This window comes from Macaca mulatta, chromosome 5 (assembly GCF_049350105.2).
Source record: "Macaca mulatta isolate MMU2019108-1 chromosome 5, T2T-MMU8v2.0, whole genome shotgun sequence".
NCBI lineage: Eukaryota > Metazoa > Chordata > Mammalia > Primates > Cercopithecidae > Macaca > Macaca mulatta.
In genome coordinates, this window is record NC_133410.1 from 93,411,243 (window position 1) to 93,436,658 (window position 25,416).

Below are 25,416 nucleotides of genomic sequence, written 5' to 3' on the forward strand. Positions count from 1 at the left end.
AGAGATCCACGAAATACAGATATACCTATGTGAGATGAATTAACAGAACGCTAAGCAGTTTCTCAGAAAGGTTCTTTCCAGATTTCATCTGAAGATATTTCCTTTTTCAATTTGGCCCTCTATTGGCTTCCAAATATCACTTTGCCAATTCCAGAACAACTGTCTTAGCGAAAGGCTTCTTGAGGGGAAAGCTGTAACTCTGTGAGATGATTTCACAGAACACAAAGAAGTTTCTCAGAAAGCTTCTTTCTCTTTGTTATCGGAGGATATTTCCTTTGGCCCTATAGACTTCAAAGGGATGCGAAATATCTGTTCTCAGATTCCACAGGAATAAGGCTAGCAAAGAGATCCACGAAATACAGATGTAACTCTGTGAGATGAATTCACAGAACACTAAGCAGTTTCTCAGAAATCTTCTTTCCAGATTTCATCTCAGGATATTTCCTTTTTCACCAAAGCCCTCTATGGGCTTCCAAATATCACTTTGCCAATTCCACAAGAACTGTCTTTGCGAAAGGCTTCTTGAGGGGAAAGCTGTAACTCTGTGAGATGATTTCACAGAACACAAAGAAATTTCTCCGAAAGCTTCTTTCTCTTTGTTATCGGAGGATATTTCCTTTGGCCCTGTAGTCTTCAAAGGGATCGGAAACATCTGTTCTCAGATTCCACAGAAATAAGGCAAGCAAAGAGATCCACGAAATACAGATGTAACTCTGTGAGTGGAAGTCACTGAATACTAAGCGGCTTCTCAGAAAGCTTCTTTCCAGATTTCATCTGAGGATATTTCCTTTTTCACCATAGCCCTCTATGGGCTTCCAAATATCACTTTCCCAATTCCACAAGAACAGTCTTAGCGAACGTCTTCTTGAGGGGAAAGCTGTAACTCTGTGAGATGATTTCACAGAACACAAAGAAGTTTCTCAGAAAGCTTCTTTCTCTTTGTTATCGGAGGATATTTCCTTTGCCCTATAGTCTTCAAAGGGATCCGAAATATCTGTTCTCAGATTCCACAGAAATAAGGCTAGCAAAGAGATCCACGAAATACAGATGTAACTCTGTGAGATGAATTAACAGAACACTCAGCAGTTTCTCAGAAAACTTCTTTCCAGATTTCAACTGAGGATATTTCCTTTTTCACCATAGCCCTATATGGGCTTCCAAATATCCCTTTGCCAATTCCACAAGAACTGTCTTAGCGAAAGGCTTCTTGAGGGAAAAGCTGTAACTCTGTGAGATGATTTCACAGAACACAAAGAAGTTTCTCAGAAAGCTTCTTTCTCTTTGTTATCGGAGGGTGTTTCCTTTGGCCCTATAGTCTTCAAAGGGATCCGAAATATCTGTTCTCAGATTCCACAGAAATAACGCTAGCAAAGAGATCCAGGAAATACAGTTGTAACTCTGTGAGATAAATTAACAGAACACTAAGAGATTCTCAGAAAGCTTCTTTCCTGATTTCATCTGAGGATATTTCGTTTTTCACCATAGCCCTCTAGGGGCTTCTAAATATCACTTTGCCAAATCCACAAGAACTGTCTTAGCGAAAGGCTTCTTGAGGGGAAAGCTGTAACTCTGTGAGATGATTTCACAGAACACAAAGAAGTTTCTCAGAATGCTTCTTTCTCTTTGTGATCGGAGGATATTTCCTTTGGCCCTATAGTCTTCAAAGGGATCCGAAATATCTGTTCTCAGATTCCACAGATATAAGGCTAGCAAAGAGATTCACGAAATACAGATGTAACTCTGAGAGATTAATCAACAGAATACTAAGCAGTTTCTCAGAAAGCTTCTTTCCAGATTTCATCTGAGGATATTTCCTTTTTCCCCATAGCCCTCTAAGGACTTCCAAATATCACTTTGCCAACTCCACAAAAACTGTCTTAGCGAAACGCTTCTTGAGGGGAAAGCTGTAACTCTGAGAGATGATTTCACAGAACACAATGAAATTTCTCAGAAACCTTCTTTCTCTTTGTTATCGGAGGTATTTCCTTTGTCCCTATAGTCTTCAAAGGGATGAGAAATATCTGGTCTCAGATTCCACAGAAATAAGGCTAGCAAAGAGATCCACGAAATACAGATGTAACTCTGTGAGAAGAATTCACAGAACACTAATTAGTTTCTCAGAAAGCTTCTTTCCAGATTTCATCTGAGGATATTTACTTTTTCACCATAGCCCTCTAATGGCTTCCAAATTTCACTTTGCCAATTCCACAAGAACTGTCTTAGCGAAAGGATTCTAGAGGGGAAAGCTGTAACTCTGTGAGATGATTTCACAGAACACAAAGAAGTTTCTCAAAAAGATTCTTCCTCTTTGTTATCGGAGGATATTTCCTTTGGACCTATAGTCTTCAAAGGGATCCGAAATATCTGTTCTCAGATTCCACAGAAATAAGGCTAGCAAAGAGATCCACGAAATACAGATGTAACTCGGTGAGATGAATTAACAGAACACTGAGAAGTTTCTCAGAAAGCTTCTTTCCAGATTTCATCTGAGGATATTTCCTTTTTCACCATAGCCCAATATGGGCTTCCAAATATCCCTTTGCCAATTCCACAAGAACTGTCTTAGCGAAAGGCTTCTTGAGGGGAAAGCTGTAACTCTGAGAGATGATTTCACAGAACACAAAGAAGTTTCTCAGAAAGCTTCTTTCTCTTTGTTATCGGAGGATATTTCCTTTGGCCCTATAGTCTTCAAAGAGATCCGAAATATCTGTTCTCAGATTCCACAGAAATAAGGGTAGCAAAGAGATCCACGAAATACAGATGTAACTCTTTGAGATGAATTAACAGAACACTAAGCAGTTTCTCAGAAAGCTTCTTTCCAGATTGCATCTGAGGATATTTCCTTTTTCACCATAGCCCTCTATGGGCTTCCAAATATCCCTTTGCCAATTCCACAAGAACTGTCTTAGCGAAAGGCTTCTTGAGGGGAAAGCTGTAACTCTGTGAGATGATTTCACAGAACACAAAGTAGTTTCTCAGAAACTTTCTTTCTCTTTGTTATCGGAGGATATTTCCTTTGTCCCTATAGTCTTCAAAGGGATCCGAAACATCAGTTCTCAGATTCCACAGAAATAAGGCTAGCAAAGAGATCCACGAAATACAGATGTAACTCTCTGAGTGGAAGTCACAGAACACTAAGCGGTTTCTCAGAAAGCTTCTTTCCAGATTTCATCTGAGGATATTTCCTTTTTCACCATAGCCCTCTAGGGGTTCCAAATATCACTTTGCCAATTCCACAAGAACAGTCTTACCGAAAGGCTTCTTGAGGGGAAAGCTGTAACTCTGAGAGATGATTTCACAGAACACAAAGAAGTGTCTCAGAAAGCTTCTTTCTCTTTGTTATCGGAGGATATTTCCTTTGGCCCTATAGTCTTCAAAGGGATCCGAAATATCTGTTCGCAGATTCCACAGAAATAAGGCTAGCAAAGAGATCCACGAAATACAGATGTAACTCTGAGAGATGAATTAACAGAACACTAAGCGGCTTCTCAGAAAACTTCTTTCCAGATTTCATCTGAGGATATTTCCTTTTTCACCATAGACCTATATGGGCTTCCAAATATCACTTTGCAATTCCACAAGAACTGTCTTAGCGAAAGGCTTCTAGAGGGGTAAGCTGTAACTCTGTGAGATGATTTCACAGAACACAAGGAAGTTTCTCAGAAAGATTCTTCCTCTTTGTTATCGGAGGATATTTCCTTTGTCCCTATAGTCTTCAAAGGGATCCGAAACATCAGTTCTCAGATTCCACAGAAATAAGGCTAGCAAAGAGATCCACGAAATACAGATGTAACTCTGTGAGTGGAAGTCACAGAACACTAAGCGGTTTCTCAGAAAGCTTCTTTCCATGTTTCATCTGAGGATATTTCCTTTTTCACCATAGCCCTCTATGGGCTTCCAAATATCACTTTGCCAATTCCACAAGAACAGTCTTACCTAAAGGCTTCTTGAGGGGAAAGCTGTAACTCTGTGAGATGATTTCACAGAACACAACGAGGTTTCTCAGAAAGCTTCTTTCTCTTTGTTATCGGAGAATATTTCCTTTGGACCTATAGTCTTCAAAGGGATCCGAAATATTTGTTCTCAGATTCCACAGAAATAAGGCTGGCAAAGAGATCCACGAAATACAGATGTAACTCTGTGAGATGAACAAACAGAACACTAAGAGTTTCTCAGAAAGCTTCTTTCCAGATTTCATCTGTGGATATTTCCTTTTTCACCATAGCCCTCAAGGGGCTTTTAAATATCACGTTGCCAAAACCACAAGAACTGTCTTATCGAAAGGCTTCTTGAGGGGAAAGCTGTAACTCTGTGAGATGATTTCACACAACACAAAGAAGTTTCTCATACAGCTTCTTTCTCTTTGTTATCGGAGGTTATTTCCTTTGGCCCTATAGTCTTCAAAGGGATCCGAAATATCTGTTCTCAGATTCCACAGAAATAAGGCTAGCAAAGAGATCCACGAAATACAGATGTAACTCTGAGAGATGAATTAACAGAACTCTAAGCGGCTTCTCAGAAAGCTTCTTTCCAGAATTCTTCTGAGGTATTTCCTTTTTCACCATAGCCCTATATGGGCTTCCAAATCACACTTTGCCAATTCCACAAGAACAGTCTTACCGAAAGGCTTCTTGAGGGGAAAGCTGTAACTCTGTGAGATGATTTCACAGAACACAAAGAAGTTTCTCAGAAAGCTTCTTTCTCTTTGTTATCGGAGGATATTTCCGTTGCCCTATAGTCTTCAAAGGGATCCGAAATATCTGTTCTCAGATTCCACAGAAATAAGGTTATGATAGAGATCCACGAAATACAGATGTAACTCTGTGAGTGGAAGTCACAGAACACTAAGCGGCTTCTCAGAATGCTTCTTTCCAGATTTCATCTGAGGATATTTCCTTTTTCACATTAGCCCTCTATGGGCTTCCAAATATCACCTTGCCAATTTTACAAGAACTGTCTTAGCGAAAGGCTTCTTGAGGGGAAAGCTGTAACTCTGTGAGATGATTTCACAGAACACAAAGAAGTTTCTCAGAAAGCTTCTTTCTCTTTGTTATCTTAGGATATTTCCTTTGGCCCTACAGTCTTCAAAGAGATCCGAAATATCTGTTCTCAGATTCCACAGAAATAAGGCTAGCAAAGAGATCGACGAAATACAGATGTAACTCTGTGAGATGAATTAACAGAACACTAAGCAGTTTCTCAGAAAGCTTCTTTCCAGATTTCATCTCAGGATATTTCCTTTTTCAACGTAGCCCTCTATGGGCTTCCAAATATCACTTTGCCAATTCCACAAGAACTGTCTTAGCGAAAGGATTCTAGAGGGGAAAGCTGTAACTCTGTGAGATGATTTCACAGAACACAAAGAAGTTTCTCAGAAAGATTCTTCCTCTTTGTTATCGGAGGATATTTCCTTTGGACCTATAGTCTTCAAAGGGATCCGAAATATCTCTTCTCAGATTCCACAGAAATAAGGCGAGCAAAGAGATCCACGAAATACAGATGTAACTCGGTGAGATGAATTAACAGAACACTGAGAAGTTTCTCAGAAAGCTTCTTTCCAGATTTCATTTGAGGATATTTCCTTTTTCACCATAGCCCAATATGGGCTTCCAAATATCCCTTTGCCAATTCCACAAGAACTGTCTTAGCGAAAGGCTTCTTGAGGGGAAAGCTGTAACTCTGAGAGATGATTTCACAGAACACAAAGAAGTTTCTCAGAAAGCTTCTTTCTCTTTGTTATCGGAGGATATTTCCTTTGGCCCTATAGTCTTCAAAGAGATCCGAAATATCTGTTCTCAGATTCCACAGAAATAAGGGTAGCAAAGAGATCCACGAAATACAGATGTAACTCTTTGAGATGAATTAACAGAACACTAAGCAGTTTCTCAGAAAGCTTCTTTCCAGATTGCATCTGAGGATATTTCCTTTTTCACCATAGCCCTCTATGGGCTTCCAAATATCCCTTTGCCAATTCCACAAGAACTGTCTTAGCGAAAGGCTTCTTGAGGGGAAAGCTGTAACTCTGTGAGATGATTTCACAGAACACAAAGTAGTTTCTCAGAAACCTTCTTTCTCTTTGTTATCGGAGGATATTTCCTTTGGCCCTATAGTCTTCAAAGGGATCCGAAACATCAGTTCTCAGATTCCACAGAAATAAGGCTAGCAAAGAGATCCACGAAATACAGATGTAACTCTCTGAGTGGAAGTCACAGAACACTAAGCGGTTTCTCAGAAACCTTCTTTCCAGATTTCATCTGAGGATATTTCCTTTTTCACCATAGCCCTCTAGGGGTTCCAAATATCACTTTGCCAATTCCACAAGAACAGTCTTACCGAAAGGCTTCTTGAGGGGAAAGCTGTAACTCTGAGAGATGATTTCACAGAACACAAAGAAGTGTCTCAGAAAGCTTCTTTCTCTTTGTTATCGGAGGGTATTTCCTTTGGCCCTATAGTCTTCAAAGGGATCCGAAATATCTGTTCGCAGATTCCACAGAAATAAGGCTAGCAAAGAGATCCACGAAATACAGATGTAACTCTGAGAGATGAATTAACAGAACACTAAGCGGCTTCTCAGAAAACTTCTTTCCAGATTTCATCTGAGGATATTTCCTTTTTCACCATAGACCTATATGGGCTTCCAAATATCACTTTGCCAATTCCACAAGAACTGTCTTAGCGAAAGGCTTCTTGAGGGGAAAGCTGTAACTCTGTGAGATGATTTCACAGAACACAAAGTAGTTTCTCAGAAAGCTTCTTTCTCTTTGTTATCGGAGGATATTTCCTTTGTCCCTATAGTCTTCAAAGGGATCCGAAACATCAGTTCTCAGATTCCACAGAAATAAGGCTAGCAAAGAGATCCACGAAATACAGATGTAACTCTGTGAGTGGAAGTCACAGAACACTAAGCGGTTTCTCAGAAAGCTTCTTTCCATGTTTCATCTGAGGATATTTCCTTTTTCACCATAGCCCTCTATGGGCTTCCAAATATCACTTTGCCAATTCCACAAGAACAGTCTTACCTAAAGGCTTCTTGAGGGGAAAGCTGTAACTCTGTGAGATGATTTCACAGAACACAACGAGGTTTCTCAGAAAGCTTCTTTCTCTTTGTTATCGGAGAATATTTCCTTTGGACCTATAGTCTTCAAAGGGATCCGAAATATTTGTTCTCAGATTCCACAGAAATAAGGCTAGCAAAGAGATCCACGAAAGACAGATGTAACTCTGTGAGATGAATTAACAGAACACTAAGCAGTTTCTCAGAAATCTTCTTTCCAGATTTCATCTGAGGATATTTCCTTTTTCACCCTAGCCCTCTATGGGCTTCCAAATATCACTTTGCCAATTCCACAAGAACTGTCTTAGCGAAAGGCTTCTTGAGGGGAAAGCTGTAACTCTGTGAGATGATTTCACAGAACACAAAGAAGTTTCTCAGAAAGCTTCTTTCTCTTTGTTATCGGAGGATATTTCCTTTGCCCTATAGTCTTCAAAGGGACCCGAAATATCTGTTCTCAGATTCCACAGAAATAAGGTTATGAAAGAGATCCACGAAATACAGACGTAACTCTGTGAGTGGAAGTCACAGAACAGTAAGCGGCTTCTCAGAAAGCTTCTTTCCAGATTTCATCTGTGGATATTTCCTTTTTCACCATAGCCCTCTATGGGCTTCCAAATATCACCTTGCCAATTTTACAAGAACTGTCTTAGCGAAAGGCTTCTTGAGGGGAAAGCTGTAACTCTGTGAGATGATTTCACAGAACACAAAGAAGTTTCTCAGAAGGTTTCTTTCTCTTTGTTATCGGAGGATATTTCCTTTGGCCCTATAGTCTTCAAAGGGATCCGAAATATCTGTTCTCAGATTCCACAGAAATAAGGCTGGCAAAGAGATCCACGAAATACAGATGTAACTCTGTGAGATGAATAAACAGAACACTAAGAGTTTCTCAGAAAGCTTCTTTCCAGATTTCATCTGTGGATATTTCCTTTTTCACCATAGCCCTCAAGGGGCTTTTAAATATCACGTTGCCAAATCCACAAGAACTGTCTTATCGAAAGGCTTCTTGAGGGGAAAGCTGTAACTCTGTGAGATGATTTCACACAACACAAAGAAGTTTCTCAGAAGGTTTCTTTCTCTTTGTTATCGGAGGATATTTCCTTTGGCCCTATAGTCTTCAAAGGGATCCGAAATATCTGTTCTCAGATTCCACAGAAATAAGGCTGGCAAAGAGATCCACGAAATACAGATGTAACTCTGTGAGATGAATAAACAGAACACTAAGAGTTTCTCAGAAAGCTTCTTTCCAGATTTCATCTGTGGATATTTCCTTTTTCACCATAGCCCTCAAGGGGCTTTTAAATATCACGTTGCCAAATCCACAAGAACTGTCTTATCGAAAGGCTTCTTGAGAGGAAAGCTGTAACTCTGTGAGATGATTTCACACAACACAAAGAAGTTTCTCAGACAGCTTCTTTCTCTTTGTTATCGGAGGTTATTTCCTTTGGCCCTATAGTCTTCAAAGGGATCCGAAATATCTGTTCTCAGATTCCACAGAAATAAGGCTAGCAAAGAGATCCACGAAATACAGATGTAACTCTGAGAGATGAATTAACAGAACTCTAAGCGGCTTCTCAGAAAGCTTCTTTCCAGATTTCTTCTGAGGTATTTCCTTTTTCACCATAGCCCTATATGGGCTTCCAAAACACACTTTGCCAATTCCACAAGAACAGTCTTACCGAAAGGCTTCTTGAGGGGAAAGCTGTAACTCTGTGAGATGATTTCACAGAACACAAAGAAGTTTCTCAGAAAGCTTCTTTCTCTTTGTTATCGGAGGATATTTCCGTTGCCCTATAGTCTTCAAAGGGATCCGAAATATCTGTTCTCAGATTCCACAGAAATAAGGTTATGATAGAGATCCACGAAATACAGATGTAACTCTGTGAGTGGAAGTCACAGAACACTAAGCGGCTTCTCAGAATGCTTCTTTCCAGATTTCATCTGAGGATATTTCCTTTTTCACATTAGCCCTCTATGGGCTTCCCAATATCACCTTGCCAATTTTACAAGAACTGTCTTAGCGAAAGGCTTCTTGAGGGGAAAGCTGTAACTCTGTGAGATGATTTCACAGATCACAAAGAAGTTTCTCAGAAAGCTTCTTTCTCTTTGTTATCTTAGGATATTTCCTTTGGCCCTATAGTCTTCAAAGAGATCCGAAATATCTGTTCTCAGATTCCACAGAAATAAGGCTAGCAAAGAGATCCACGAAATACAGATGTAACTCTGTGAGATGAATTAACAGAACACTAAGCAGTTTCTCAGAAAGCTTCTTTCCAGATTTCATCTCAGGATATTTCCTTTTTCAACGTAGCCATCTATGGGCTTCCAAATATCACTTTGCCAATTCCACAAGAACTGTCTTAGCGAAAGGCTTCTTGAGGGGAAAGCTGTAACTCTGTGAGATGATTTCACAGAACACAAAGAAGTTTGTCATAAAGCTTCTTTCTCTTTGTTATCGGAGGATATTTCCTTTGGCCCTATAGTCTTCAAAGGGATCCGAAATATCTGTTCTCAGATTCCACAGAAATAAGGCTAGCAAAGAGATCCACGAAATACAGATGTAACTCTGTGAGATGAATTAACAGAACACTAGGGGTTTATCAGAAAGCTTCTTTCCAGATTTCATTTGAGGATATTTCCTTTTTCACCATAGCCCTCTAGGGGCTTCTAAATATCACTTTGCCAAATACACAAGAACTGTCTTAGCGAAAGGCTTCTTTAGGGGAAAGCTGTAACTCTGTGAGATGATTTTACAGAACACAAAGAAGTCTCTCAGAAAGCTTCTTTCTCTTTGTTATCGGATTATATTTCCTTTGGACCTATAGTCTTCAAAGGGATCCGAAATATCTGTTCTCAGATTCCACAGAAATAAGGCTAGCAAAGAGATGCACGAATACAGATGTAACTCAGTGAGATGAATGAACAGAACACTAAGCAGTTTCTCAGAGACCTTCTTTCCAGATTTCATCTGAGGATATTTCCTTTTTCACCATAGCCCTCTATGGGCTTCCAAATATCACTTTGCCAATTCCACAAGAACAGTCTTAGCGAAAGGGTTCTTGAGGGTAAAGCTGTAACTCTGTGAGATGATTTCACAGAACACAACGAGGTTTCTCAGAAAACTTCTTTCTCTTTGTTATCGGAGAATATTTCCTTTGGCCCTATAGTCTTCAAAAGGATCCGAAATCTCTGTTCTCAGATTCCACAGAAATAAGGCTAGCAAAGAGATCCACGAAATACAAATGTAACTCTGTGAGATGAATTAACAGAACACTAAGCAGTTTCTCAGAAATCTTCTTTCCAGATTTCATCTGAGGATATTTCCTTTTTCACCATAGCCCTCTATGGGCTTCCAAATATCACTTTGCCAATTCCACAATAACTGTCTTAGCGAAAGGCTTCTTGAGGGGAAAGCTGTAACTCTGTGAGATGATTTCACAGAACACAAAGAAGTTTCTCAGAAAGCTTCTTTCTCTTTGTTATCGGAGGATATTTCCTTTGCCCTATAGTCTTCAAAGGGATCCGAAATATCTGTTCTCAGATTCCACAGAAATAAGGTTATGAAAGAGATCCACGAAATACAGATGTAACTCTGTGAGTGGAAGTCACAGAACACTAAGCGGCTTCTCAGAAAGCTTCTTTCCAGATTTCATCTGAGGATATTTCCTTATTCACATTAGCCCTCTATGGGCTTCCAAATATCACCTTGCCAATTTTACAAGAACTGTCTTAGCGAAAGGCTTCTTGAGGGGAAAGCTGTAACTCTGTGAGATGATTTCACAGAACACAAAGAAGTTTCTCAGAAAGCTTCTTTCTCTTTGTTATCGGAGGATATTTCCTTTGGCCGTATTGTCTTCAAAGGGATCCGAAATATCAGTTCTGAGATTCCACAGAAATAAGGCTAGCAAAGAGATCCACGAAATACAGATGTAACTCTGTGAGATGAATTAACAGAACACTAAGCAGTTTCTCAGAAAGCTTCTTTCCAGATTTCATCTCAGGATATTTCCTTTTTCACCATAGCCCTCTATGGGCTTCCAAATATCACTTTGCCAATTCCACAAGAACTGTCTTAGCGAAATTTTTATTGAGGGGAAAGCTGTAACTCTGTGAGATGATTTCACAGAACACAAAGGAGTGTCTCAGAAACCTTCTTTCTCTTTGTTATCGGAGGATATTTCCTTTGGACCTATAGTCTTCCAAGGGATCCGAAATATCTGTTCTCAGATTCCACAGAAATAAGGCTAGCAAAGAGATCCACGAAATACAGATGTAACTCTGAGAGATGAATTAAAAGAACACTAAGGGTTTATCAGAAAGCTTCTTTCCAGATTTCATTTGAGGATATTTCCTTTTTCACCATAGCCCTCTATGGGCTTCTAAATATCACTTTGCCAAATACACAAGAACTGTCTTAGCGAAAGGCTTATTGAGGGGAAAGCTGTAACTCTGTGAGATGATTTCACAGAACACAAAGAAGTTTCTCTGAAAGCTTATTTCTCTTTGTTATCGGAGGATAATTCCTTTGGCCCTATAGTCTTCAAAGGGATCCGAAATATCTGTTCTCAGATTCCACAGAAATAAGGCTAGCAAAGAGATCCACGAAATACAGATGTAACTCTGTGAGATGAATTAACAGAACACTAAGCAGTTTCTCACAAAGCTTCTTTACAGATTTCATCTGTGGATATTTCCTTTTTCACCATAGCCCTCTAGGTGCTTCTAAATATCGCTTTGCCAATTCCACAAGAACTGTCTTAGCGAAAGGCTTCTTTAGGGGAAAGCTGTAACTCTGTGAGATGATTTTACAGAACACAAAGAAGTTTCTCAGAAAGCTTCTTTCTCTTTGTTATCGGATTATATTTCCTTTGGACCTATAGTCTTCAAAGGGTTCCGAAATATCTGTTCTCAGATTCCACAGAAATAAGGCTAGCAAAGAGATGCACGAAATACAGATGTAACTCAGTGAGATGAACGAACAGAACACTAAGCAGTTTCTCAGAGAGCTTCTTTCCAGATTTCATCTGAGGATTTTTCCTTTTTCACCATAACCGTATATGGGCTTCCAAATATGACTTTGCCAATTCCACAAGAACTGTCTTACCGAAAGGCTTCTTGAGGGGAAAGCTGTAACTCTGTGAGATGATTTCACAGAACACAAAGAAGTTTCTCAGAAAGCTTCTTTCTCTTTGTTATCGGAGGATATTTCCTTTGTCCCTATTGTCTTCAAAGGGATCCGAAATATCTGTTCTTAGATTCCACAGAAATAAGGCTAGCAAAGAGATCCACGAAATACAGATGTAACTCTTTGAATGGAAGTCACAGAACGCAAAGCGGTTTCTCAGAAAGCTTCTTTCCAGATTTCATCTGAGGATATTTCATTTTTCACCATAGCCCTCTATGGGCTACCAAATATCACTTTGCCAATTCCACAAGAACTGTCTTAGCGAAAGGCTTCTTGAGGGGAAAGCTGTAACTCTGTGAGATGATTTCACAGAACAAAAAGAAGTTTCTCCGAAAGCTTCTTTCTCTTTGTTATCGGAGGATATTTCCTTTGGCCCTATAGTCTTCAAAGGGATCCGAAATATCTGTTCTCAGATTCCACAGAAATAAGGCTAGCAAAGAGATACACGAAATACAGATGTAACTCTGTGAGATGAATTAACAGAACACTAAGCAGTTTCTCAGAAAGCTTCTTTCCAGATTTCATCTGAGGATATTTCCTTTTTCACCATAGCCCTCTATGGGCTTCCAAATATCACTTTGCCAATTTCACAAGAACTGTCTTAGCGAAAGGCTTCTTGAGGGAAAGCTGTAACTCTGTGAGATGATTTCGAAGAACACAAAGAAGTTTCTCAGAAAGCTTCTTTCTCTTTGTTATCGGAGGATATTTCCTTTGGCCCTATAGTCTTCAAAGAGATCCGAAATATCTGTTCTCAGATTCCACTGAAATAAGGCTAGCAAAGAGACCCACGAAATACAGATGTAACTCTGTGAGATGAATTCACAGAACACTAAGCAGGTTCTCAGAAAGCTTCTTTCCAGATTTCATCTGAGGATATTTCCTTTTTCACCATAGCCCTCTATGGGCTTCCAAATATCACTTTGCCAATTCCACAAGAACTGTCTTACCGAAAGGCTTGTTGAGGGGAAAGCTGTAACTCTGTGAGATGATTTCACAGAACACAAAGAAGTTTCTCAGAAAGCTTCTTTCTCTTTGTGATCGGAGGATATTTCCTTTGGCCCTATAGTCTTCAAAGGGATCCGAAATATCTGTTCTCAGATTCCACAGATATAAGGCTAGCAAAGAGATTCACGAAATACAGATGTAACTCTGAGAGATTAATCAACAGAATACTAAGCAGTTTCTCAGAAAGCTTCTTTCCAGATTTCATCTGAGGATATTTCCTTTTTCACCATAGCCCTCTAAGGACTTCCAAATATCTCTTTGCCAATTCCACAAGAACTGTCTTAGCGAAAGGCTTCTTGAGGGGAAAGCTGTAACTCTGAGAGATTATTTCACAGAACACAATGAAATTTCTCAGAAAGCTTCTTTCTCTTTGTTATCGGAGGATATTTCCTTTGTCCCTATAGTCTTCAAAGGGATCCGAAATATCTGTTCTCAGATTCCACAGAAATAAGGCTAGCAAAGAGATCCACGAAATACAGATGTAACTCTGTGAGATGAATTCACAGAACACTAAGCAGTTTCTCAGAAAGCTTCTTTCCAGATTTCATCTGAGGATATTTCCTTTTTCACCATATCCCTCTAATGGCTTCCAAATATCACTTTGCGAATTCCACAAGAACTGTCTTAGCGAAAGGCTTCTAGAGGGGTAAGCTGTAACTCTGTGAGATGATTTCACAGAACACAAGGAAGTTTCTCAGAAAGATTCTTCCTCTTTGTTATCGGAGGATATTTCCTTTGTCCCTATAGTCTTCAAAGGGATCCAAAACGTCAGTTCTCAGATTCCACAGAAATAAGGCTAGCAAAGAGATCCACGAAATACAGATGTAACTCTGTGAGTGGAAGTCACAGAACACTAAGCGGCTTCTCAGAAAGCTTATTTCCAGATTTCATCTGAGGATATTTCCTTTTTCACCATAGACCTATATGGGCTTCCAAATATCACTTTGCAATTCCACAAGAACTGTCTTAGCGAAAGGCTTCTAGAGGGGTAAGCTGTAACTCTGTGAGATGATTTCACAGAACACAAGGAAGTTTCTCAGAAAGATTCTTCCTCTTTGTTATCGGAGGATATTTCCTTTGTCCCTATAGTCTTCAAAGGGATCCAAAACATCAGTTCTCAGATTCCACAGAAATAAGGCTAGCAAAGAGATCCACGAAATACAGGTGTAACTCTGTGAGTGGAAGTCACAGAACACTAAGCGGCTTCTCAGAAAGCTTCTTTCCAGATTTCATCTGAGGATATTTCCTTTTTCACCATAGCCCTCTATGGGCTTCCAAATATCACTTTGCCAATTCCACAAGAACAGTCTTACCGAAAGGCTTCTTGAGGGGAAAGCTGTAACTCTGTGAGATGATTTCACATAACACAACGAGGTATCTCAGAAAGTTTCTTTCTGTTTGTTATCGGAGAATATTTCCTTTGGCCTATAGTCTTCAAAGGGATCCGAAATATCTGTTCTCAGATTCCACAGAAATAAGGCTAGCAAAGAGATCCACGAAATACAGATGTAACTCTGTGAGATGAATTAACAGAACACTAAGCAGTTTCTCAGAAATCTTCTTTCCAGATTTCATCTGAGGATATTTCCTTTTTCACCATAGCCCTCTAAGGGCTTCCAAATATCACTTTCCCAATTCCACAAGAACTGTCTTAGCGAAAGGCTTCTTGAGGGGAAAGCTGTAACTCTGTGAGATGATTTCACAGAACACAAAGAAGTTTCTCAGAAAGCTTCTTTCTCTTTGTTATCGGAGGATATTTCCTTTGCCCTATAGTCTTCAAAGGGATCCGAAATATCTGTTCTCAGATTCCACAGAAATAAGGTTATGAAAGAGATCCACGAAATACAGATGTAACTCTGTGAGTGGAAGTCACAGAACAGTAAGCGGCTTCTCAGAAAGCTTCTTTCCATATTTCATCTGAGGATATTTCCTTTTTCACCATAGCCCTCTATGGGCTTCCAAATATCACCTGGCCAATTTTACAAGAACTGTCTTAGCGAAAGGCTTCTTGAGGGGAAAGCTGTAACTCTGTGAGATGATTTCACAGACACAAAGAAGTTTCTCAGAAAGCTTCTTTCTCTTTGTTATCGGAGGATATTTCCTTTGGCCCTATAGTCTTCAAAGGGATCCGAAATATCTGTTCTCAGATTCCACAGAAATAAGGCTAGCAAAGAGATCCACGAAATACAAATGTAACTCTGTGAGATGAATTAACAGAACACTAAGGAGTTTCTCAGAAAGCTTCTTTCAGATTTCTTCTCAGGATATTTCCTTTTTCACCATAGCCCTCTATGGGCTTCCAAATATCACTTTGCCAATTCCACAAGAACTGTCTTAGCGAAAGGCTTCTTGAGGGGAAAGCTGTAACTCTGTGAGATGATTTCACAGAACACAAAGAAGTTTCTCAGAAAGCTTCTTTCTCTTTGTTATCGGAGGATATTTCCTTTGGCCCTATAGTCTTCAAAGGGATCCGAAATATCTGTTCTTAGATTCCACAGAAATAAGGCTAGCAAAGAGAACCACGAAATACAGATGTAACTCTGAGAGATTAATCAACAGAATACTAAGCAGTTTCTCAGAAAGCTTCTTTCCAGATTTCATCTGAGGATATTTCCTTTTTCACCATAGCCCTCTATGGGCTTCCAAATATCACTTTGCCAATTCCACAAGAACTGTCTTAGCGAAAGGCTTCTTGAGGGGAAAGCTGTAACTCTGAGAGATGATTTCACAGAGCACAGTGAAATTTCTGAGAAAGCTTCTTTCTCTTTGTTATCGGAGGATATTTCCTTTGTCCCTATAGTCTTCAAAGGGATGAGAAATATCTGTTCTCAGATTCCACAGAAATAAGGCTAGCAAAGAGATCCACGAAATACAGATGTAACTCTTTGAGTGGAAGTTACAGAACACAAAGCGGTTTCTCAGAAAGCTTCTTTCTAGATTTCATCTGAGGATATTTCCTTTTTCACCATAGCCCTCTATGGGCTACCAAATATCACTTTGCCAATTCCACAAGAACTGTCTTAGCGAAAGGCTTCTTGACGGGAAAGCTGTAACTCTGTGTGATGATTTCACAGAACACAAAGAAGTTTCTCAGAAAGCTTCTTTCTCTTTGTTATCGCAGGATATTTCCTTTGGCCTTATAATCTTCAATGGGATCCAAAATATCTGTTCTCAAATTCCACAGAAATAAGGCTAGCAAAGAGATCCATGAAATACAGATGTAACTCTGTGAGATGAATTAACAGAACACTAAGCAGTTTCTCAGAAAGCTTCTTTCCAGATTTCATCTGAGGATATTTCCTTTTTCAACATAGCCCTCTATGGGCTACCAAATATCACTTTGCCAATTCCACAAGAACTGTCTTAGCGAAAGGCTTCTTGAGGGGAAAGCTGTAACTCTGTGAGATGATTTCACAGAACACAAAGAAGTTTCTCAGAAACCTTCTTTCTCTTTGTTATCGGAGGATATTTCCTCTGGCCGTATAGTCTTCAAGGGATCCCAAATATCTGTTCTCACATTCCACAGAAATAAGGCTAGCAAAGAGATACACGACATACAGATTTAACTCTTTGAGTGGAAGTCACAGAACACTAAGCGGTTTCTCAGAAAGCTTCATTCCAGATTTCATCTGAGGATATTTCCTTTTTCACCATAGCCCTATATGGGCTTCCAAATATCCCTTTGCCAATTCCACAAGAACTGTCTTAGCGAAAGGCTTCTTGAGGGGAAAGCTGTAACTCTGAGGGATGATTTCACAGAACACAAAGAAGTTTCTCAGAAGGCTTCTTTCTCTTTGTTATCGGAGGATATTTCCTTTGGCCCTATAGTCTTCAAAGAGATCCGAAATATCTGTTCTCAGATTCCACAGAAATAAGGCTAGCAAAGAGATCCACGAAATACAGATGTAACTCTTTGAGATGAATTAACAGAACACTGAGCAGTTTCTCAGAAAGCTTCTTTCCAGATTGCATCTGAGGATATTTCCTTTTTCACCATAGCCCTCTATGGGCTTCCAAATATCCCTTTGCCAATTCCACAAGAACTGTCTTAGCGAAAGGCTTCTTGAGGGGAAAGCTGTAACTCTGTGAGATGATTTCACAGAACACAAAGTAGTTTCTCAGAAAGCTTCTTTCTCTTTGTTATCGGAGGATATTTCCTTTGTCCCTATAGTCTTCAAAGGGATCCGAAACATCAGTTCTCAGATTCCACAGAAATAAGGCTAGCAAAGAGATCCACGAAATACAGATGTAACTCTGTGAGTGGAAGTCACAGAACACTAAGCGGTTTCTCAGAAAGCTTCTTTCCATGTTTCATCTGAGGATATTTCCTTTTTCACCCTAGCCCTCTATGGGCTTCCAAATATCACTTTGCCAATTCCACAAGAACTGTCTTAGCGAAAGGCTTCTTGAGGGGAAAGCTGTAACTCTGGGAGATGATTTCACAGAACACAAAGAAGTTTCTCAGAAAGCTTCTTTCTCTTTGTAATCGGAGGATATTTCCTTTGCCCTATAGTCTTCAAAGGGACCCGAAATATCTGTTCTCAGATTCCACAGAAATAAGGTTATGAAAGAGATCCACGAAATACAGACGTAACTCTGTGAGTGGAAGTCACAGAACAGTAAGCGGCTTCTCAGAAAGCTTCTTTCCAGATTTCATCTGTGGATATTTCCTTTTTCACCATAGCCCTCTATGGGCTTCCAAATATCACCTTGCCAATTTTACAAGAACTGTCTTAGCGAAAGGCTTCTTGAGGGGAAAGCTGTAACTCTGTGAGATGATTTCACAGAACACAAAGAAGTTTCTCAGAAGGTTTCTTTCTCTTTGTTATCGGAGGATATTTCCTTTGGCCCTATAGTCTTCAAAGGGATCCGAAATATCGGTTCTCAGATTCCACAGAAATAAGGCTGGCAAAGAGATCCATGAAATACAGATGTAACTCTGTGAGATGAATAAACAGAACACTAAGAGTTTCTCAGAAAGCTTCTTTCCAGATTTCATCTGTGGATATTTCCTTTTTCACCATAGCCCTCAAGGGGCTTTTAAATATCACGTTGCCAAATCCACAAGAACTGTCTTATCGAAAGGCTTCTTGAGGGGAAAGCTATAACTCTGTGAGATGATTTCACACAACACAAAGAAGTTTCTCAGACAGCTTCTTTCTCTTTGTTATCGGAGGTTATTTCCTTTGGCCCTATAGTCTTCAAAGGGATCCGAAATATCTGTTCTCAGATTCCACAGAAATAAGGCTAGCAAAGAGATCCACGAAATACAGATGTAACTCTGAGAGATGAATTAACAGAACTCTAAGCGGCTTCTCAGAAAGCTTCTTTCCAGATTTCTTCTGAGGTATTTCCTTTTTCACCATAGCCCTATATGGGCTTCCAAATATCACTTTGCCAATTCCACAAGAACAGTCTTACCGAAAGGCTTCTTGAGGGGAAAGCTGTTACTCTGTGAGATGATTTCACAGAACACAAAGAAGTTTCTCAGAAAGCTTCTTTCTCTTTGTTATCGGAGGATATTTCCGTTGCCCTATAGTCTTCAAAGGGATCCGAAATATCTGTTCTCAGATTCCACAGAAATAAGGTTATGATAGAGATCCACGAAATACAGATGTAACTCTGTGAGTGGAAGTCACAGAACACTAAGCGGCTTCTCAGAATGCTTCTTTCCAGATTTCATCTGAGGATATTTCCTTTTTCACATTAGCCCTCTATGGGCTTCCAAATATCACCTTGCCAATTTTACAAGAACTGTCTTAGCGAAAGGCTTCTTGAGGGGAAAGCTGTAACTCTGTGAGATGATTTCACATAACACAACGAGGTATCTCAGAAAGTTTCTTTCTGTTTGTTATCGGAGAATATTTCCTTTGGCCTATAGTCTTCAAAGGGATCCGAAATATCTGTTCTCAGATTCCACAGAAATAAGGCTAGCAAAGAGATCCACGAAATACAGATGTAACTCTGTGAGATGAATTAACAGAACACTAAGCAGTTTCTCAGAAATCTTCTTTCCAGATTTCATCTGAGGATATTTCCTTTTTCACCATAGCCCTCTAAGGGCTTCCAAATATCACTTTCCCAATTCCACAAGAACTGTCTTAGCGAAAGGCTTCTTGAGGGGAAAGCTGTAACTCTGTGAGATGATTTCACAGAACACAAAGAAGTTTCTCAGAAAGCTTCTTTCTCTTTGTTATCGGAGGATATTTCCTTTGCCCTATAGTCTTCAAAGGGATCCGAAATATCTGTTCTCAGATTCCACAGAAATAAGGTTATGAAAGAGATCCACGAAATACAGATGTAACTCTGTGAGTGGAAGTCACAGAACAGTAAGCGGCTTCTCAGAAAGCTTCTTTCCATATTTCATCTGAGGATATTTCCTTTTTCGCCATAGCCCTCTATGGGCTTCCAAATATCACCTGGCCAATTTTACAAGAACTGTCTTAGCGAAAGGCTTCTTGAGGGGAAAGCTGTAACTCTGTGAGATGATTTCACAGAACACAAAGAAGTTTCTCAGAAAGCTTCTTTCTCTTTGTTATCGGAGGATATTTCCTTTGGCCCTATAGTCTTCAAAGGGATCCGAAATATCTGTTCTCAGATTCCACAGAAATAAGGCTAGCAAAGAGATCCACGAAATACAAATGTAACTCTGTGAGATGAATTAACAGAACACTAAGGAGTTTCTCAGAAAGCTTCTTTCCAGATTTCTTCTCAGGATATTTCCTTTTTCACCATAGCCCTCTATGGGCTTCCAAATATCACTTTGCCAATTCCACAAGAACTGTCTTAGCGAAAGGCTTCTTGAGGGGAAAGCTGTAACTCTGTGAGATGATTTCACAGAACACAAAGAAGTTTCTCAGAAAGCTTCTTTCTCTTTGTTATCGGAGGATATTTCCTTTGGCCCTATAGTCTTCAAAGGGATCCGAAATATCTGTTCTTAGATTCCACAGAAATAAGGCTAGCAAAGAGAACCACGAAATACAGATGTAACTCTGAGAGATTAATCAACAGAATACTAAGCAGTTTCTCAGAAAGCTTCTTTCCAGATTTCATCTGAGGATATTTCCTTTTTCACCATAGCCCTCTATGGGCTTCCAAATATCACTTTGCCAATTCCACAAGAACTGTCTTAGCGAAAGGCTTCTTGAGGGGAAAGCTGTAACTCTGAGAGATGATTTCACAGAGCACAGTGAAATTTCTGAGAAAGCTTCTTTCTCTTTGTTATCGGAGGATATTTCCTTTGTCCCTATAGTCTTCAAAGGGATGAGAAATATCTGTTCTCAGATTCCACAGAAATAAGGCTAGCAAAGAGATCCACGAAATACAGATGTAACTCTTTGAGTGGAAGTTACAGAACACAAAGCGGTTTCTCAGAAAGCTTCTTTCTAGATTTCATCTGAGGATATTTCCTTTTTCACCATAGCCCTCTATGGGCTACCAAATATCACTTTGCCAATTCCACAAGAACTGTCTTAGCGAAAGGCTTCTTGACGGGAAAGCTGTAACTCTGTGTGATGATTTCACAGAACACAAAGAAGTTTCTCAGAAAGCTTCTTTCTCTTTGTTATCGCAGGATATTTCCTTTGGCCTTATAATCTTCAATGGGATCCAAAATATCTGTTCTCAAATTCCACAGAAATAAGGCTAGCAAAGAGATCCATGAAATACAGATGTAACTCTGTGAGATGAATTAACAGAACACTAAGCAGTTTCTCAGAAAGCTTCTTTCCAGATTTCATCTGAGGATATTTCCTTTTTCAACATAGCCCTCTATGGGCTACCAAATATCACTTTGCCAATTCCACAAGAACTGTCTTAGCGAAAGGCTTCTTGAGGGGAAAGCTGTAACTCTGTGAGATGATTTCACAGAACACAAAGAAGTTTCTCAGAAACCTTCTTTCTCTTTGTTATCGGAGGATATTTCCTCTGGCCGTATAGTCTTCAAGGGATCCCAAATATCTGTTCTCACATTCCACAGAAATAAGGCTAGCAAAGAGATACACGACATACAGATTTAACTCTTTGAGTGGAAGTCACAGAACACTAAGCGGTTTCTCAGAAAGCTTCATTCCAGATTTCATCTGAGGATATTTCCTTTTTCACCATAGCCCTATATGGGCTTCCAAATATCCCTTTGCCAATTCCACAAGAACTGTCTTAGCGAAAGGCTTCTTGAGGGGAAAGCTGTAACTCTGAGGGATGATTTCACAGAACACAAAGAAGTTTCTCAGAAGGCTTCTTTCTCTTTGTTATCGGAGGATATTTCCTTTGGCCCTATAGTCTTCAAAGAGATCCGAAATATCTGTTCTCAGATTCCACAGAAATAAGGCTAGCAAAGAGATCCACGAAATACAGATGTAACTCTTTGAGATGAATTAACAGAACACTGAGCAGTTTCTCAGAAAGCTTCTTTCCAGATTGCATCTGAGGATATTTCCTTTTTCACCATAGCCCTCTATGGGCTTCCAAATATCCCTTTGCCAATTCCACAAGAACTGTCTTAGCGAAAGGCTTCTTGAGGGGAAAGCTGTAACTCTGTGAGATGATTTCACAGAACACAAAGTAGTTTCTCAGAAAGCTTCTTTCTCTTTGTTATCGGAGGATATTTCCTTTGTCCCTATAGTCTTCAAAGGGATCCGAAACATCAGTTCTCAGATTCCACAGAAATAAGGCTAGCAAAGAGATCCACGAAATACAGATGTAACTCTGTGAGTGGAAGTCACAGAACACTAAGCGGTTTCTCAGAAAGCTTCTTTCCATGTTTCATCTGAGGATATTTCCTTTTTCACCCTAGCCCTCTATGGGCTTCCAAATATCACTTTGCCAATTCCACAAGAACTGTCTTAGCGAAAGGCTTCTTGAGGGGAAAGCTGTAACTCTGGGAGATGATTTCACAGAACACAAAGAAGTTTCTCAGAAAGCTTCTTTCTCTTTGTAATCGGAGGATATTTCCTTTGCCCTATAGTCTTCAAAGGGACCCGAAATATCTGTTCTCAGATTCCACAGAAATAAGGTTATGAAAGAGATCCACGAAATACAGACGTAACTCTGTGAGTGGAAGTCACAGAACAGTAAGCGGCTTCTCAGAAAGCTTCTTTCCAGATTTCATCTGTGGATATTTCCTTTTTCACCATAGCCCTCTATGGGCTTCCAAATATCACCTTGCCAATTTTACAAGAACTGTCTTAGCGAAAGGCTTCTTGAGGGGAAAGCTGTAACTCTGTGAGATGATTTCACAGAACACAAAGAAGTTTCTCAGAAGGTTTCTTTCTCTTTGTTATCGGAGGATATTTCCTTTGGCCCTATAGTCTTCAAAGGGATCCGAAATATCGGTTCTCAGATTCCACAGAAATAAGGCTGGCAAAGAGATCCATGAAATACAGATGTAACTCTGTGAGATGAATAAACAGAACACTAAGAGTTTCTCAGAAAGCTTCTTTCCAGATTTCATCTGTGGATATTTCCTTTTTCACCATAGCCCTCAAGGGGCTTTTAAATATCACGTTGCCAAATCCACAAGAACTGTCTTATCGAAAGGCTTCTTGAGGGGAAAGCTATAACTCTGTGAGATGATTTCACACAACACAAAGAAGTTTCTCAGACAGCTTCTTTCTCTTTGTTATCGGAGGTTATTTCCTTTGGCCCTATAGTCTTCAAAGGGATCCGAAATATCTGTTCTCAGATTCCACAGAAATAAGGCTAGCAAAGAGATCCACGAAATACAGATGTAACTCTGAGAGATGAATTAACAGAACTCTAAGCGGCTTCTCAGAAAGCTTCTTTCCAGATTTCTTCTGAGGTATTTCCTTTTTCACCATAGCCCTATATGGGCTTCCAAATATCACTTTGCCAATTCCACAAGAACAGTCTTACCGAAAGGCTTCTTGAGGGGAAAGCTGTTACTCTGTGAGATGATTTCACAGAACACAAAGAAGTTTCTCAGAAAGCTTCTTTCTCTTTGTTATCGGAGGATATTTCCGTTGCCCTATAGTCTTCAAAGGGATCCGAAATATCTGTTCTCAGATTCCACAGAAATAAGGTTATGATAGAGATCCACGAAATACAGATGTAACTCTGTGAGTGGAAGTCACAGAACACTAAGCGGCTTCTCAGAATGCTTCTTTCCAGATTTCATCTGAGGATATTTCCTTTTTCACATTAGCCCTCTATGGGCTTCCAAATATCACCTTGCCAATTTTACAAGAACTGTCTTAGCGAAAGGCTTCTTGAGGGGAAAGCTGTAACTCTGTGAGATGATTTCACAGAACACAAAGAAGTTTCTCAGAAAGCTTCTTTCTCTTTGTTATCTTAGGATATTTCCTTTGGCCCTATAGTCTTCAAAGAGATCCGAAATATCTGTTCTCAGATTCCACAGAAATAAGGCTAGCAAAGAGATCCACGAAATACAGATGTAACTCTGTGAGATGAATTAACAGAACACTAAGCAGTTTCTCAGAAAGCTTCTTTCCAGATTTCATCTCAGGATATTTCCTTTATCAACGTAGCCCTCTATGGGCTTCCAAATATCACTTTGCCAATTCCACAAGAACTGTCTTAGCGAAAGGCTTCTTGAGGGGAAAGCTGTAACTCTGTGAGATGATTTCACAGAACACAAAGAAGTTTGTCAGAAAGCTTCTTTCTCTTTGTTATCGGAGGATATTTCCTTTGGCCCTATAGTCTTCAAAGGGATCCGAAATATCTGTTCTCAGATTCCACAGAAATAAGGCTAGCAAAGAGATCCACGAAATACAGATGTAACTCTGTGAGATGAATTAACAGAACACTAGGGGTTTATCAGAAAGCTTCTTTCCAGATTTCATTTGAGGATATTTCCTTTTTTACCATAGCCCTCTAGGGGCTTCTAAATATCACTTTGCCAAATACACAAGAACTGTCTTAGCGAAAGGCTTCTTTAGGGGAAAGCTGTAACTCTGTGAGATGATTTTACAGAACACAAAGAAGTCTCTCAGAAAGCTTATTTCTCTTTGTTATCGGATTATATTTCCTTTGGACCTATAGTCTTCAAAGGGATCCGAAATATCTGTTCTCAGATTCCACAGAAATAAGGCTAGCAAAGAGATGCACGAATACAGATGTAACTCAGTGAGATGAATGAACAGAACACTAAGCAGTTTCTCAGAGACCTTCTTTCCAGATTTCATCTGAGGATATTTCCTTTTTCACCATAGCCATATATGGGCTTCCAAATATCACTTTGCCAATTCCACAAGAACAGTCTTAGCGAAAGGGTTTTTAAGGGTAAAGCTGTAACTCTGTGAGATGATTTCACAGAACACAACGAGGTTTCTCAGAAAACATCTTTCTCTTTGTTATCGGAGAATATTTCCTTTGGCCCTATAGTCTTCAAAGGGATCCGAAATCTCTGTTCTCAGATTCCACAGAAATAAGGCTAGCAAAGAGATCCACGAAATACAAATGTAACTCTGTGAGATGAATTAACAGAACACTAAGCAGTTTCTCAGAAATCTTCTTTCCAGATTTCATCTGAGGATATTTCCTTTTTCACCATAGCCCTCTATGGGCTTCCAAATATCACTTTGCCAATTCCACAATAATTGTCTTAGCGAAAGGCTTCTTGAGGGGAAAGCTGTAACTCTGTGAGATGATTTCACAGAACACAAAGAAGTTTCTCAGAAAGCTTCTTTCTCTTTGTTATCGGAGGATATTTCCTTTGCCCTATAGTCTTCAAAGGGATCCGAAATATCTGTTCTCAGATTCCACAGAAATAAGGTTATGAAAGAGATCCACGAAATACAGATGTAACTCTGTGAGTGGAAGTCACAGAACACTAAGCGGCTTCTCAGAAAGCTTCTTTCCAGATTTCATCTGAGGATATTTCCTTATTCACATTAGCCCTCTATGGGCTTCCAAATATCACCTTGCCAATTTTACAAGAACTGTCTTAGCGAAAGGCTTCTTGAGGGGAAAGCTGTAACTCTGTGAGATGATTTCACAGAACACAAAGAAGTTTCTCAGAAAGCTTCTTTCTCTTTGTTATCGGAGGATATTTCCTTTGGCCCTATTGTCTTCAAAGGGATCCGAAATATCTGTTCTCAGATTCCACAGAAATAAGGCTAGCAAAGAGATCCACGAAATACAGATGTAACTCTGTGAGATGAATTAACAGAACACTAAGCAGTTTCTCAGAAAGCTT